The following is a 13136-nucleotide window of genomic DNA, read 5'->3' as shown; positions in this document are numbered from 1 at the left end:
GAGGCATTGTCTAAGAAGAGATGTGCATGCTGGGAAATGAACAGCCTGATATTTCTATGAACACCAGAACATGTGCTTACATGGACTGATGAGTAGGATTGATATAGGAAGCACCATTTTCTGAGGCTACTGTCATATATGTAATTTTGCACTAATCACATTATCTCAGAAATTATATGACTTGAGGTTGTAAATGCAGGTAAATGTGAATATTAGGTACTCAAGTGAAGATAGAACAGATATTGATAAAGATAAATATAAAGTTATCCTTTAATAATAAAATATATGTAGAGACTTTCTTTTTCTATCTTGTGTATGTGTTTTCTGCATGTATCCATCTTTTTCCTGTGTGCACAAGGGGTTGTGTGTGCACATGTACCTGTGGAGGTTACAGATAGCTGTAGAGTGTCTTTCTTATTCACCACTTGATGCCTTGAGACGGGATCTCACCCTGAACCTGGAATGGTTCAATTCAGAGAGGAGAGGTAGCAAGGAAGCAATGAAGATCCACCATCTGCATCCCCTTATAGCAGGGGTTAAAGAGGCTTGCTACTATAACTGGCTTTTATGTGGGAGTATATTCAAATTTAGAAAAGAATAAGCATAGGTATTTTGTATGTCCACGTGAAGAGATAATTTCAGCATAAAATAATAATAGATAAAACTGCAACAATTCTAACTTATATTACATAATGTTCAGAATAAATGTACTAAGTATAAATACGCCCATTTTACAAAAGATAATACTGACACAGTGCTCAGTTTTTCTCAATAGCCCTGGTGAAACAGCATCAAGGAACTTGAGAGTCATGCTGTTCTCTGATAGAAATCAAAGATAATGAGGAAGCTTTTTAAATAACTCAACACTTACATGTAGGTAATTTTCCTTTTTTATTGGATATTTTTCTTTATTTACATTTCAAATGTCATCCCATTTCCTACCCCCCAACACCCCCTATGCTCCTGCTATTATGAGGCAGTTCCCCCACTCACCCACCCACTCCTTCCTCCCCATCCTCACATTCCTCTACCCTGGGGCATTGAGCCTTCACAGGACCAAAGGCTTCTTCTCCCATTGATGCCTGACAAGACCATATACAGCTCCACTACATATACAGCTGGAGCCATGGGTCCCTCCATGTGTGCTCTTTGGTTGGTGGTTTAGTCCCTAGGAGCTCTGGGGGATCTGGTTGGTTGATATTGTTGTTCTTCCTATAGGGCTGTAAACCCCTTCAGTTCCTTCAGTCCTTTCTCTAACTCCACCATTGAGGACCCAGTGTTCAGTCCAATGATTGGCTGTGAGCATCTGTCTTTGTATTTGTCAGGCTCTGGCAGAGCCCCTTAAGAGACATGTACATCAGACTCCTGTCAGCATGCACTTGTTGGGATCCACAATAATGTCTGTGTTTGGTAACTGTATATGAGATGGATGCCCAGTTGGGGCAGTGTCCGGATGGCCTTTCCTTCAATCTGTGCTCCACACTTTTTCTCCATGCTGCTGATAACCTGCTATTTGCAGGTGCAAGACAATGAACACATGTCTTAGTACTTAGTGGTCACTTTCATCAACAATCTAGAAACTGTGGTCTTCTTTCAGAGTGAGAAAATCACCATACATTTTATCTCCGTAGGATTGAGTTCAGGTTTCTGGATCTATTCTGATTCAATAATTGATAATTTAGCTACTCCAAGAAAACATAGAAACAGTGCATGCTTGACAATAATAAATTCAGCAGAAAATATTTTACACTGGGATTTTAATTTTCTTACAAAATACTTTTTGAAACAAGGCTTGGGGTACCTTTGTTTTTTGAAATAACTGTAGTTTGTGGCCCCCCAAACTATGGGATATCCAAATATGGGATATCCATATTGATTATACCTAGCTATTTATCATTTCCACATACAGTAAGAATTAAAGAAAATGCTACGACATTTAAATACATAAATAAAACAGTAGCAAGTGCATGGGTGGGTGTGCCCCTGATATGCATGCATGTGTTTGTGCAGGTGTTCATGTGAGGAGGCCAGGTGTCTTCTTCAATTTATCTTCACCTTACTTTTTCATTTTTATTCTTTGAAAGACTTTTGTGGCTGAATATAAGAAAATATAAAGTTATTTATTTCCTATAGACGAAATATCTTTACTCTAAATTAAGCAGTGAATTAAGTGAGCAGCTGTATTTCTTTACCTTAGGCTAGTCCCCAGTAAGTATATAGAGAAACCAAGTCTTGTTTAAAACATTACCTCAATACCTAAGCAGTTAAATGATCTACCTTAACCTTCTTGGTTAATTTGGCTACCTCCCAGTCCCATCCCACCATACATTCATATTATTATTGACCTGGGTGCTGGTTTGTATATGCTTGTACCAGGGAGTGGCTCTACTTGGAGGTGTTACCTTGGAGTAGGTGTGTCACTGTGGGAGTGGGCTTTCATACCCTAGTCCTGGCTGCCAGGAAGCAAGTATTCTGCTAGCAGCCTTCAGATGAAGATGTAGAAACCTTAGCTCCTCCTGCACCATGCCTGCCTGGATGCTGCCATGTTCCCACCATTATGATAATGAACTGAACCTCTGAACCTGTAAGCCAGCCCCAATTAAATGCTGGTTTTATAAGAATTGCCTTGGTCATGGTGTTTGTTCACAACAGCAAAACCCTAACTAAGACAATCTAGGTCTTTGGGTTTCGGGTGTTTCCATGATCTCTCTCCTGACCCCTTCCTCAATTCTCCAGTTCTTCCATCTTCCACTCTGTTCTGAATCTCCCTCTCTCCCTCCCCACCTCTTCCTCCTTCCCTCTCTTCTTTCTTCCCTCCCTCTCCCTTTCTCCCTCTCTCCTCTCTCCCTCCCTTCCTCCCTCCTTCCCTCCCTCCCTATTTCTCTTGCCCTCTCTCCCTCTCTGTCTTTCCCTCTCTCCCTGGCTTCCTCCTTCTCTCCCTCCCTCCCTCCCTCTCTCAATATTTTCCTTCCTCCCTCTTTCCTTGTTTCCTTTCTCTTGCAGGAGGATGTTCCACCTTATTCTCTATTTTGCTTAAACACTGGGTGATCAGAATTTATTGACAATGCAGAAAATATGGATTGTTTACACAAATTTGAGGCAGGAGATTCTTGGTATAAGCATTACAATACTACACAAAATTGAGACAGTATATTCTTGGTATAAATGATACAATGCCATGTTAGGATTAAAACAAGGTATAAGCACAGAGAAACCAGTATTTGAGCAAGCCAAGGGTAAACTTTATACAATGTACAAAACCATTATGCCTACAATTTCCCCTTCAAATATCCCCATTTTCTCTTCACCTTATTTTTTGAGACAGTTCTCTGACTGTATCTGTAGCTCATCAATTCTACTAACGTAGCTAGCCATCAAATCCCAAGGATCTATGTGTCTCTACCTCTCCAGAAAAGAGGTCATCAGTGCATTCAGCTACACCAGATTTGTTATATGGATGCTAAAGGGTTAAACTCAAGTCTCCCAGGTTACATAGTATGCACCTTACCAACTAAATTATCAAACAAAGGCCTCAAAAGTCTAAATGAGTCAGTACTGCCACAAATAACTATGTGTGTAGAGCATATTTTGTATTGCATGACTTTTTGTGCTCTCTTCCTTTTCTTTTTCTGTTGAGGAGATGCAGACTTATTTGTTTTATTTATTAGTGGAAAAATAGGATGGTCTCCCTGGGTTTGTTTCCATTCCCAAATATTATGAGAATGTGCCATTGTCCCTGTCACTGTCAGCAACTCTATTGCTACGCCTTTCCTTTGGAGTCCTGGATGTGGCAAGGTGACTGATGTAACTTCATTTAGTTAGGTCAATGACCTAGAATACGGAGTCACGATTGCCATGGGCAGTCCCAGTAGGAATGCTTTGAAACTGGACTGATTCTTCTCTGTGTTATTAGAGCCTCCCCTTCTGGAGTCCTGACACAAGGCATGGCCCTGCCTGCCTTCTCTTTTTTGTCACTGAGGATAGCATCAAGAGGGCCTCCAGAGAACACACTTACACTGCAGGAACAAAGGACTTCAGTTTACTTGTAGCAACATGCTGCTTGCTCCTGAAGCAATAGGCTTTTGTTTGTTTGTTTGTTATTATGGCTTTTCTTTTGTTTGTTTGTAAACCTATTTTATTATGATAAACCCAAAAAAGCTTTATGCATACACAAGTGATTAAACCTGCTTTTCTGAAATAAACAATAATACAATAAATAATAAAACAATAATATTTCACTAATAAATGAAATTAAAATTTTATATACTTCCAAGCTACAAATGCAGTTATATTTGGTCAAGTTTGTTTTTGTAATATAGGGCAGGCAATGGGGTTGAGCAGAAAGACTGCATTTTCTCGCTGCTTTCCAGTGTTCTCCTTTATGGGTTTCTTTCTCTTCTTTCTCATCTAATTGTCACCTAACTGCCACTTTTCCAGGATGTAGAAGCTGGCCTTCAATTAGGTCCCATTTCGCTTAAATTAAGGAGATGACCTTTAAAGATTTCAAAACATGGGTGTCTTCCCTATTCAGAATGTGGTTTGTACTTTGAAATTTTTTGAAGACAAGAGAAGTTTGAGCTGCCTGTTTGGAGGTGTTTGGGGTGCTGCCAGTCTTGGAGAAAACCCTACATAATGAGCTTTTAGGCTTCTCATTTTTAGATTATTAGGGTGAAATATATATATATATATATATATATATATATATATCCTGATAAAGCCAGATGTAGAATCTTATAACCAGAAGTCAGAACAATAAACTTCATATATTTTCTCTCTCAATTTTAAATAATTTTTAAACCTACATTTGTAGCTCAAAATAGGTTATAAATTCAAATAATAACATGACATTTAGGAAATCAAATATATACATTAGAAATAAAAGAAACTGGAGGGTGATAAATTAACTTAAAAACTTAAGGACCTTGCCACCAAGTTTGACACCCAAATCAATATCCTGGATCCATGTGGGATTCGGGGGTGCAGGGAAGCAAGTCCTGCCAATTGTCCTCCAACATTGTCCTCCAACACCAATGTGCACTCTGACAGGTGCATGCACTCTTGTAGCACGATATGTGAGAGTGAGGGAGAGAGCCCGAACATAGCTGTAAAGGTAGAAAACAATAAGAACATTTATGAAGATTATTTACTGCATTTACATTAAAAACATTTCCAGACTAAGTATTCAAAAAAGGAATCTTCTACCTTTCCTGTCATTCGTTTAACAGCATTTAACAAGTGCTCACAGTATGCAAAGCGGTGTTAAGCATTGTGGGATATATGAAGATGAATTAAACCCAGTTGCTACCTGAAAAGGCCTTATGAGAGACACAAAATATGCATAAATAGCTAGAATACAAGCCAGGAAAAGGATGACTGCTTTGGGGCAGCATAAACAATCTCTCTTGAGTTGAGCAGTTTATAAGATTGCTATCATGCAGAAATAAAATAAGGCATAAATATGCACTGATATATACATGTATGTAAACACACATGCCTGTTGAGTCTGTTCCATGATAGCTCCTCCTTTAAATACTATTTAATTTTGAAAACAATGCATCCTTTGGTGCTTTTAATAATGCACCACACCAGTGAAGCACTCTGTAGGGATAGCCTGTCAATGATTCAAAATGTGATCCAGCTTTTCATGTTTCAGTACAAATATCAATTACAAGACAGGAAACATATGAAATGACTCCTAATGAGCAAAATTAACTCCTTGGCTAATGTCGCAGAATCACATCCATTTATATCTAATTATTTAAAGCTGGCAAAAATTGATGTGCAAAACTGGACCATTTAAGGGGAAAAAAATATAAACAGAAATGCTGATGCGAGCTGAAATGAGTGTTCATGTGTGAGGACGCACCACAGTATTTTCAATAATTTGAAACAAGGCTTTCATCCAGTGGACTCAAAGCATAGATATTTCAAAAATAAAATGAACCAACCAGCCCCGTCAGTCTCTGTGCTTAGACGGGCAGCAAACATAGTTTAATTATACAAAGACCAACTTGAGTCATGTTCTAGAATATTCTAGAGAAAGGGTACACTCAATAAGGAAGCCACCAAGGCAATTTTCTATAGAGTTTAAATGTATAAATCTCTACATGCTGATCAAAGAGTTTGGGGAGGAGAAGCAGAAGAGTGGTCCTCTCCAAGCAGTATGGTGGCCTGTCCCCAAGCTAGATAAGCCCATCATGTCATGGCTAACTCAGAGCTTGATGCTTTTATTTCTGGTGAATTTATGAACCTTTCTGAGTCATATTTATAAAGCAGATGTAGCATTAATATATAATGTTGAAACTGTTGAATGAGCATATATCTGTGGTGCTTAGGAAGACTTCTAATAACTCTGTCTCAGGGCTTGAAAACAGGCCCAACAACTAGGTGGCAAGAAAGACCTGCTGACCTAGGAAATCAGGGATTTATTGTCACTAATGCTGCGATGTTGTTTTACTTTCCTTTATATAATCTTACCTGGAATTCAGAGGCTTTCCCACAGAATAAAAATGAGCACAGTCTATTTCTTTAGTTTGAATGTATTCTGTAGTTGGAAAATTCAGTTCCCTTTCCTCCTGTCCGTTTATTCTCAGAGAACTTCATACATTGATATCATATAGCTTGATTATTAACATCTGTCACTCATACTTATTCTCTGCTGACTCCCACTAAACCTTTTCTTCTCAAGTTTCCCACCTCTGTTTGTTTCTTTTGTGTAACCCACTAGGTTTAATTATGATTGTTTGCAATGGTGGGTTAGAAACCATATACTCAACCAAGGGCAGTGTAGCACCGTCTATAACCATGAAGAAAAAGGAGCTCTACTACCCAAACAACTAATGGAAATCAATGGCTACTAGAGGAAGGGGTGTGGCCTCAGAAGCCCTTCCTCACCCTTGATGGAATGTCAATGGGTTCAACTTTTTTTGCAAATCTTGTGTTGGTAACCATGACCATTCAGAGTTCCTGAGTGCAGCAGCTAGATCATTTCCAGTAGGCATCATTATCCACTATTCCTTTCTTTAGCTTCTATAGTACTCTTTTCAACCCCCTCCAGCCATGTTCTCTGAGGCTAAAAGAGGGTGATACAGATGACCTATAAAGGACTATACCCAGCTTATTCTTAACAGTTTGAGTAGGTATGGAAAACCATATTATGCTTTACTCTTTAAAAATCTCTAAAGTTGCTTTAATGTATAGTTTCCTGTGTTTAAAATAGGCAAATTGTTCATAACAAGGAATCATGCAATTTTATCATGCAAGCAGTTACTAGAAATTGAAATTACTTGAGAAATAATGATTAAAGGTTGGAAAGAAGGAGTTGGCAGAGGGGTAAAGATGGACAAATAGAGGTAGATGTGAGGTGATCAAGTTTAGATTTGGTGCATCAAGGCTGCAGAACTTTCCTACTGGAGAGTTTCCTTTTTTATAAAACACATATGTTCATAAAATTTGTATTTAAGATGAATCGTGAATAATTTGTTGATATAAACATTTTCTATCTAAAACCAAGAATAAATTTATAAAATAAAACCATCCTTACTTATTTGAAATTTGGCTTTATCCAGATGTCTTTAAGTCTTTCAAGTGTTCTGGGCTGGTCGATTAGAGCACTTTCATTCTCTCTAAAATGTTGGTATCTTGTCATGTAGATATTGGTTGGTGTTTCCTTTACTGCAACTTGTAACTTCAGTTCAGAGAAATCAAATCATATGCAAGTTGGGAGTAGAATGTTGCTTCACACAATCCATGTGGTTGCGGGGTGGGATGGAGAAGATTGGTCAGTGGGTCTTAGCTTTCAGTTTGATAAAAGTATAAATTTCTGCTGAGCTCCTGCCAATTGAAGTGACTATCTATAGCTAATGATAGAATAGTGCATGTTTTTTAAAGCTGACAGAAAATTTGAGTGTGTTAGTTATAATAAAATGATAAAAAGGAGAAGTATTTAGTTTGATTGAACATTAAAAACTATGCTTTATTTCTCTTCTTTCAATCTCTCTAATGCTTTTTTGGAGAATCATGGTTCTATACCTCAAACCTGAAAATAACAGCTAAAATCTTGCAGATGGCTCTCCACATTCCTCAGGATGAAGTCGAAACCAAATGTAAGATCTTGGTGTTGTAGATCTGCCTTCTCCAGAACACTGGTAAATTATACTCCTGCCATAGTTAAGCTTCACCCTCTGGGGATGCTTTTCCATGAAAAGAGCATCATCTTCCCCCACATGCTCCCCTAGAGAAATCTGGGTTACTAAGCAGACGTTCATACCTTCTCTTCAGTAACCTAGGAGTGTTTTAATTTTAGCAGGTTCAAACAGTTGTCACCAAGCACCCCAACTGCCTTTTTCACTCATAAGTTTCCTCAGTAGACTTCATGTCCTGGGAGGAGAAACACTGTCTTTTTGAACCTTAATACACACTCTTGGGAATATTTTAAGTTCCTTGAATGAAAGACAAGAGTTTTCATTTCATAATACATTGGGGGCAAGAACAAATTAAGATGAAATGCCACTTAAAAGCTAAAGCAGAGAAAATAAAACAGAATGAAAATAAAGACAGCTCTTAGGTTCTTTGACTTTTTTAGCAGTAGAACTCTTCTATCATTGACGAACAGTGTCTATAGGAAAGAAGTGGGCTTGGTGGTTGTGCTCCACAGTGTGTCCAGTGAAATGCACATCTAATATTTAAAATGTGAAATTCTTCACTTCTTTCTTTACTTTGTTTTTGTTTGGTGTTGTTTTTTATTTGTTTGTCTTGTTTGTATGGTTGGTTTGGTCTGATTTAGTTTGATTTGGCTTGATAACACATAAAAAATCCTAATCTGACTGGAGATAGAAGATGGCTTAACCATTAAGTACATTTGCTGTTTTATCTTGAGGACCTAAATTCAGATCCAGTGCCCACCTCGAGTCTTTCACAACAGTTTAAAATACCAATTTCAAGGGATCTGATGCTCCCTTCTGTCCTCCTTACAAATCAACACATGCATGTATGCAAAGGTGTACAGAGAGAGAGAGAGAGAGAGAGAGAGAGAGAGAAGAAAATTTAAAAGGGTTTTTTTACTCGCTATGTAATACTCATGGGTATTACAATGTATAGGAATTTGCTTTAACTTACTCCTACTTTGTGTCGTATGACTCACACCTTTTCCAGACCCTCTCTCACCAGGTCCTGGTAAACACTGTACTCTCTGCTTTGAAACTTCAACTTTTTCTCACAGAGTGAGATAGGGCTGTTTGTCTTTTTGTGCTTGGCTTATTTTATTTAGCATGATGTTTTCGCATTGACCTTAGTACCACGTACTTTCATTTTTAAGGGGCAGCTGAATATTATCACATTGTGTATACACAAAGTCCCCGTGATCCATCCTTCTGTCAGTGGATACTCATATTTTGCATATATTAATTCATGCAGCCATGCATGTAGACTGTAGGTGAAGACTCCTGATTTAGTATGTAAATAACTTCCAGTAATTAAGGTATAACTTCTCAGTATTAATTTAACTATGAATATTTTGAGAATTTCCTTCTTGAGTACTGTATTCACATCATTTTTCCCTTTCCTTGACCCATGTCCAACTGTTTTAATGTCCTTCCCACTCTTTTTCAAATATATGCCTGCACCTTTCATTATTATTCTTACAGATCTATAAAACATCCTAGCTCATTTAGTGTCATTTCTATGAACACATGTTTATGGCTAAATGTAACCCATCAGAGTCTCATCTCTGGAGAATATTGACCCTGGCTCTCAGCAAACATTGTCTGTAATTCTTCATCTAAGAGTGGGGCCTTATGAGCTTTCTCTGATACATAATGATATGTCACCTGGTGTTGCAATTATGCTGGTCCCATCTACATGCTTCATGTTCCAGAGGCAAAAGTCATCAGCCTTCTCATGGTGAACTTTCGAAGGCTGTTTATGCAAATGATAGCAAATATATGTAAATATAAGCACACATGTATTTGCATTGTTTCTATGGGTAATTAAATCTTTAACTGTTAAAGAATGTACAATTAGAAAGCTTTCATTTGACCCCTTCAAGCAGTAGATTTCATAAGAATATTTTTTGCTTGGCTTCACTCTTTTGATCAGTAATTAAGTAATTAAATATTCATTAATGAAGAATTTGTCATGTCCTGATTGCAAATTTTAAGTGGGTCATGCTCTATAAACAATATGCTTCAGTACATTGTCTCAAAGTTGTAAGAAATTGAAACAGCCTATCTGAAGATGGCAAGCACTTTCCAGTCTCTTCCAGCCATTCTGGTTCTTCTTTGTATTTTGTTAGCTTTCTATTTTTCTAACAAGACTTGTATTCATTCTTAGCCTTCAAAAAAATTGAAAACTAACACAGAATTTATAAAATTAACAAATGAACAAATTTAGATACACTTCATTAAAATGATTGTAATATTTTCTTCTGAATAAAAAAAAAACTTTTGTTTTCTAAAATGTTCAGTGTTGTACTGATAATGTCCTTTGGCCACTCAATTTTAATGATAAAAATAAAAATGTCACTAGTTTGAAAGTCAAATTAAATAGAACATGTTTACATAGATCAAAACATTTAAGACATGTAAGACATTTGTCTTATAGCTGTAATGTGGGTTTCCTAGTATGTGACGAGCATCCTGATTGCTGATGTTAAGAGGAGAAGTCATTCTATGCAGGTGTTTCCACCAGGCTTTCATGTACACACATTTTGTCAGAGACTTGAATAGTTGATGGCACAAATTGCTTCTTTGCTGCCTTTGAAAAGTTAAAGAAACTTTTAGTGATGCATACCTCCAGAACCACAAGATGGAATATGATGAAAAGATACCCTATAATTATGTGAAATTATATTTCACTCCATAGAAAGATATTGGCTTCATGATAATGTCACAAGTAAATTCACATATGTTCTGCTTTCTTTTCTAATTCCAGCCACTGCTCAGTTCTAGTGTTGGAAGCAATATTCATATTGCACTGCAATATAACATCCCTTTCCCCATTTGCTGCTATCTTTGGGTCAACAGGAATAAGGCAGAGGTATTTTCAGGGATGTTTCAAAGACCAGTAAATAGATGCTATCTTATGTTAAACTCAAGTTTTAGATTCTACAGGAGGTAATAATATGCTACCAGCTGGGAGTCTTTCTCATATGTAATATCTCAAGCCTCCTTGGTAGGCTCTGAACATATAAAGAGGTTTCTTGTGCCCAGGTTGAGTGTCTGTCTACCCTGCTAATGTGCTCCACCAGGGCTTTCTGTTGATTCACTAAAAAGAAAGCAACTGGAATGAATTGGAATGCTCATGAAATGGAAAGAACAGAGGATAGGAGGAAGGAAGGAAGGAAGGAAGGAAGGAAGGAAGGAAGGAAGAAGGAAGGAAGGAAAATGAAGGAAGGAAAATGAAGGAAGGAAGGAAGGAAGGAAGGAAGGAAGGAAGGAAGGAAGGAAGGAAGAAAAATGAAGGAAGGAAAATGAAGGAAGGGAGGAAAGAAGGGAAGTGGAGGAAGAGAAAGGAGGGAGTGAAGAAGGAAGGAATGAAAGGAAAGAGAAGGAAACAAGAAGGAGAAAGGGAAGAGAGGTGAGAAAGTGGAGAGAGAATTAACAGATATAGATAACATTGATGTAGACAGGTTTCAGGAAATGGCCCAAACCAAAATATGTGCTAGAGCATCTCCCTTGGGAGAAACTATGATATAAATAATCGCATCTTACTATGACAGAATAGAAACTTTGTTAGTTCTTCTAAGTGGGAGAGAGTATGTATTATTTTCAAAATGGCTTTATATTGTACTGAACTGTGAAGTAATTGCTTAGATTAAAAACAGTTTAGTGACTATGCTAAAATGAAGGAAATAGGCAACAAGTGAAAAAATTAAATTCAACTAGTGAGATGGCTCAGGCAAACCAGACTTCCTGAGTTCCATCCTTGAGAGCTACAAGGTAGGAGGAAAGATCATACCTCATAGCTGTGCTTCAATCTCCCTTGGCCCAATTCTGCATGCAAAATAAACAGCCGTATCAATAAAACATAAAGAACTAAAAGACACTCATGTATTTCATGTCAAATCTAGGCAACTGTGACTGAACATTTCTTCATTCTGGATGTCACAGTCTTACATAATGGAGAGAAACAGCATGTTGGCCTTGTATGATATCTGTGAGCCACTTACTTCACAGTATGACTGGGGAGAGTGGCCAAATGTTTCTTCCTCTGACTAGATGATATTGATGGTCCATTTCAGTGCTATTCTCAATCTTCTCCAATTCATTCCTGACATATTCCTTGCATCCTCTACACATATAACATGTAAGTATCTGTAGACTTTCAGCACCAAGCCTTACTTTATCCCTAGATATTACTTCTTCTAATATTGAGGTACCTAATCTGATCCATCCTTTCTCCCCTCCGTCATTGACCACCATTCTCTTTCACATTGTCTGGCAAAACAATTAATATTACAGACACATAAAGACTTCATATCTTACAAAGACCTCATCCCATCAGTACCTTACAGTCTACATCTATAAGTGACTTCGGCAACATGGAAATGACACACTCTCATCCCTGAAATGATGGGATGATCAAGCCTAGCATGAAAGGAAACGAAATGAAAGTTTTAGAACATGTGAATGATACTTCCAGTCAGAACACAAAGCACAAGGACATCATCTCATTAAATCTTAGCCTTCTGCTCCCCTTGATCTTAGCCAAAAGGCTGAGAAGTGATAGCTTTCTGCTCAAAATGCATTACCGTGGTCCCAGTTTTCCTAGGGTATTTCTTCCTCAGACAGAGTGATTTTTCTTCAGATAAACTGTTTGTTTTTTCCAGTCAGGATACACGCAGATTGAAGGGTCCAGACACAGCAGGTTGAGTGAACTCCCCTTGCATAACATCAGCTACAGAGGGGAGTCAAAGTAGTCCAGCTTGCTGTTCACACACAGCCACTACTGTAGGGATGAAAAACCTCCAAACCTCAGTAAGTAGCAATCTCCCTGCCAAACAGCCAAAGTGTTGCCCCAGAGAAACAGCCTCAAAAACTAGCTAGCCTGCCCTTTGCTTGTGAAAGACTTGTAGAAACCAGAGACCTGTGGGAAATTCTCTTACAAAAATTGAGATCATTCAATTAGAAGACCTGCTT

At 37.9% G+C, this 13136-nt stretch overlaps 1 protein-coding gene and 1 long non-coding RNA gene across 4 annotated transcripts in view; one reads left to right on the top strand and one right to left on the bottom strand.

Annotated features, from left to right (window-relative positions):
• Lrrtm4 (leucine rich repeat transmembrane neuronal 4) overlaps positions 1–13136 on the top strand; it is a 792914-nt gene that overhangs the window by 165759 nt on the left and 614019 nt on the right. The window lies entirely within an intron of this gene.
• Positions 2962–13027, bottom strand: LOC147003945 (uncharacterized). Of its 2 annotated transcripts, none has more exons than XR_015047615.1 (5): positions 12749–13027; positions 11956–11990; positions 9828–9915; positions 7544–7736; positions 2962–5102 (listed from the first exon to the last, which is right to left on the bottom strand). It is a non-coding gene; the product is annotated as an uncharacterized LOC147003945 (long non-coding RNA). The 2 variants fall into 2 exon arrangements; XR_015047616.1 differs by having other exon boundaries at positions 7544–7687.

This window comes from Mus caroli, unplaced genomic scaffold (assembly GCF_978045245.1).
Source record: "Mus caroli unplaced genomic scaffold, Mus_caroli_1 scaffold_7, whole genome shotgun sequence".
Classification (NCBI taxonomy): Eukaryota; Metazoa; Chordata; class Mammalia; order Rodentia; family Muridae; genus Mus; species Mus caroli.
Note: the sequence above shows the minus strand (reverse complement) of the source record. Positions and strands in the feature narration are given on the sequence as shown.